This window comes from Morone saxatilis, unplaced genomic scaffold (genome assembly GCF_004916995.1).
Source record: "Morone saxatilis isolate NCDOM2014 unplaced genomic scaffold, NCSU_SB_2.0 Contig20, whole genome shotgun sequence".
Lineage (NCBI taxonomy): Eukaryota > Metazoa > Chordata > Actinopteri > Moronidae > Morone > Morone saxatilis.
The window spans coordinates 4,169,293-4,173,939 of NW_023339763.1; positions in this window are offsets into that span (position 1 = coordinate 4,169,293).

The following is a 4,647-nucleotide window of genomic DNA, read 5'->3' on the forward strand; positions in this document are numbered from 1 at the left end:
CTCCTCCTCCTCCTCTTCCTCAGGTCTCCAGCAGTTCACCTACCGCAGCGTGTTGCGACAGTCACTCTGAGAGCGCGACAAGAGCGCAGATTGTCCGGTTAAAAACTCCTGATACTTTCTGATTCCGTTTTTACTTTGTGCTGTTAAGCCAGAGAGCCGGAGCGGAGCATCGTCGGTGCCGCTTACCGGAGTCTGAAACACAGCCAAGTCCGACGAACTCTCCGCTTTTTCTATTTTAATCCCAATTACCGGCTTTAACCGCACCTGTCGGAGGCGTTCCTGCCGGGGACGGAGCTCGCTGAGCCGCTGTCTTCACCACAGCTGTCTTGGTCCGGGTTTTAACTCCGCTCCAAACTAAACGTGTTCACCTTAAAATGTACAGAGCCGCAGCTCACGTCCGTTAAGCCCGCAGCAATGTAAAAGCCCATATCCGCTAATAAGTTTCAAAATAAAACACACACCTTTTTTTAATTTAAGTAATGTAAAGTGACAATATATCTAATATAACACTAAGTCCTTGCAGTGCTAATGAGTTTTTGAATTTAATTATAATTCCATTAGTTTGTCATACAATTAGCCTACTGTCTTCTTTTTTTCTTCTAATTATTATTATTATTATTATTATTATTATTATAAAAGGCTAAGATAGCAAACACATAGTTTAATATATAGCATTAATATAGAGTGTTATAGGCAAAGATAATGCAACCGCTAACAAATGCAAAGCAGAAGAAGAAATATTAAAATATTAACATATTAAAACCAGACGCATTAGTTTAAGCAGAACTTTAAGAGACAATACTGTTCACAATGGATCCCTAAGTCTCACTCATTAAACCTAATTCAAAATGAGTTTATTTTAGGCCTCAGCTGAAATGAGTTTTTCTGTCGCCAGACCACTGGCATTCATTTTAGTCTAAATGTCAGCCGACTACCCAACTGGTAAATGATAAAGTTTGCATGCTTTTATTTTAAAGGCAAGGCGACTGACGTCCGGTCTGGTCCATGTTAGCTGTGGTGAGCTTGATGGAGCTCAAACCGGGCATCACAGACAAAAATTAATCACGTGAGTGGCTTACTCCTCCTCATCAGAGAGGAAAATATCTTACCGAAGAGAGAGCCTTCACCCCTGCCTAGTCACGGCCTCAGTGGAGTCCCACCAGGCAGTGTGAGCGGTTCTGGTTGGGGGGCAGTAGGCGTGGGCATCTGTCTTCAGTTTACAGCTTCAGTACATTAAACAAGATTGATGTTTGATATTAAAGATTGGGACACTTCAATTTGGCAGGCATCAGAGCTTTTCTCACAGCTAACATGTTTACTTGACAAACACAGGTGCAACTTCCAACATTAACAATGGCTGCATCCCATTTAGGTGTGCCGGGTGTTCACCTTCATGCAACAGAACCATCATCAGTGTTACTGGGCTACACCTACGCCTTTTTCTCTATTACGTCAAATGTCAGCCATCAGAAGGCTCTGTGATGAGGTTAAATAAGGAGGCTAATAGGTTAATTATAGCCTACTATAAAGCTCTTTTCAGACATGGAATACATTAAGTAGCTGGCTTAATATAGGTATCCATTATGTAAATGTTCCATAATGGCTTTATTCATACATGACATGACGGATAAAAACAATATCATGGAAGGAAAAAGAGTTCTCAGCTGTCTCGCAGGCTGCATCAGTGTTGGGTTTTAAAATGTATTTTGCTGTTCATCGTTTATCATTGGCTGAATTCTGTTCTTAGTTCATAATGTCTGACAGTGCACGAACATAGAACAGCAGTACGTTAAGCTGGGATTCTTAATTTGTTCACAGTGTGTTGCCGGATAGTGAGAATTGTATTGATATTGTGGTTGTACGAGTTTTTTTAAATCTCTTTTTTAATGGAATACGGACTGATCTGACATGAGAAGAGTCTCAGCAGCTAAAACCTGAGAACTGTTACAGATATGTTATAGGTCCAATTTAGTAAAGGTCTCAGCATGGTCCAGACATCAACCTGTGCGCTATCACCTCGGTGCTGTGTGAGCACTGTCTGCAATAACAATGGACAAATCTGCAGCAGCACACAGGTAAGAGAAAGAATAAGCCGCACGTGACATTGTTAAAACTGTAACAATGGAGGAGAGCCCCCGTGGCCTAGGGGTTGAGACGCCAACCATGAACAACAATAGCCCAGGTTTGTCCATCTGGGGATCTTTTCAGCATCAGTCAGTCCTTCATTTACTGTCATCTCTCTACTGGTGCCATAACAGTATAAAATTCTTCTCGTCGATAAATCAGTTGGTTAGCCTATTGTCGGTATGTTTTGGAAGAAGATGGAAAAAGACGTGATTGAGTCGGGGGAACTACAGACCACCGAGCCAATCAACAAGGAGCAGCAGACCTTTTTCACAGCAGAAAAAGCACAAGGCATCTCTGTTAAAACATCCAGTGTGTAATATTTAGGAGGATCTGTTGGTAGAAATGGAATATAATCATAGATCATTCATAGATATGTTTTCATTGGTGTGTCCTCTTCTACAGAAACCACCATTTTTCTACAGTAGACCAGAACGGACCAACCAAACACTGGTTCTAGATAGGGTCTTTTGTGTTTTTCGCAGGTTTTGTGGCCAACATAGTTGGATCGGGAGGGTGAGGTGAGGGCATTGGAATCTGCAACTACAGCACTAGATGCCACTAAATACACACAGGTCCTTTATGTTTACCAGTAAGCCATGACAGTGAGCCAGCATACATAGTGGCAGCCTCTTGAAACTAGTAAAGCTAAATTGAGTGCATATTATTACAGGGACTGTTCACCCCAAAATCCAAAATCCATATTTTTCCTCTTACCGGCAGTGCTATTCATCCATATAGATTGTTTTGGTGTGAGTTGCCAAGTTCTGAAGATATCAGTTGTAGAGGTTTCTGCCTTCTCTTTACTATAATGGAACCATATAACAGTTGGCTTGTGGTGCTCAAAGCACCCAAAAGTACATTTTAAAAATTCAACAGCAATCTCTCTTTGCAGAAATCATGACCCGGTTACTCAAGATAATTCTCAAACCTTTTTGTGAGGTTTATGTAGAAACTATTTTCTTTCTACGTACCACCGCGCAGAAGGAAGCACGCATCTACTCAGATAGCAAACAGTTGGCAGATGGAGTTTAGTGTAGAAAGAAAATAGTTCCAACTTGAAACTGTTCACAACAAGGTCAGTCGATTATCTTGAGTACTTGAGTTACCATTTCTGGAAAAAATACATTTTTCGTGTGTATTTTTGCAGGACCACAAACCAAGTGCAATCATTATATTCAAGACAAAGAAGACATCTCTATCTCTGAAACTCAGCAACCCACACCAAAATAGCAGATATATAGAGTTTTTATTGCCTTTTTTTTAATCGATTGTGACAGCTTTGACAGGAAAAGGGGGGAGAGAGTTAGGGGATGAGATGCAGCAATTGGCAACAGGTCAGATTCAAACACGTGGCTGCTGCAGCTAGGGCTCAGCCTTGTTACATGAGGCACCAGGTCGACCATGTGAGCCATCCAGGAGCCCCTAGATGATCACTTTATACTTTCCTTTACTACTTTCTGTGGTAGGCTGGTTAACAATCTATGCAAAGCACAGAAAGATCAAAGTCAGTAGACAATTCCATGTCAGGTGGTTTTAAATATGGAATTCCTTCCTTGTAGGCTGTTTGTAATGCAGAAAAATGCAGAGCTCATTGTCTTTTTGTTTTTAATAACCTCTTGCAGGAAGAAGCTAATAGGCACGCTAATTCCCATTGTGCCCAAAAACTTAACAAGAGCAGCTTTCCTCGCTTTAGCAGCTAATTTATCAAGACCACTTATGCAAATCAAGTCACTTGCAATTTTCCAGTTAGAACACCTGAGCCGCAGCGCAGCAGCAGGCAGCCAGGTGAGACAGCAGAATGCGGTTCCCCACTGTACCTGCCAGCGGCCAGAAGACACGCTGCTGCAGGCTGCACTGACATGACTGTTAATGGTTTGTTAATGCGTTTGACTTTGTAATCTATCTTTTTATCCTCAGACATTTAAAAAAATATTTCTTTTCTAAATGGAGAACTTATTTCTTCAAACTCTTGTGCCTTTGCAGAAATGAGGGTCTCTCGTGGAGAGAAGTTGCACTTCCTCTGGGAATTTAATACCGCCTGCAATTACACTACTAAAACGTTAAAGAGCTATTCATTTAAGTCCAATCATCCCCTGTTGTTGCGCCTTTCCATTCTCACTTCTCAAATATAATAAATGCATTTTGTCAAATGTGCTAATAAATGCTGCTGCTAGTGTGTACCACATTTCCATGTGAGGAATGCTTTTGTTCACAACTTCGTACCACAGTTGGGTCCCTTTTCATGCAGTCTAATGAATCAACATTACAGCTTGTTGAATACTACTTGGTATTACTGAATGCTGCCGTTTGATGCTGATGCTGGTGTGTTAGCTATCGTCATTTTGTCAACATTTTCTATGCTGTTGCAGCTGTTTGACACATCTTTGTCTTTCTGTTGTCAACAGAGCTTCTGTTTGATGTTCTGAATCTTAAAATCTTGAAATTTTCCCTTCAAAAGTGTCCTCATTATTCCAATCTGTCCTTATTCTTTCAGAATATGTGGATTTTTTTGGATCGGCA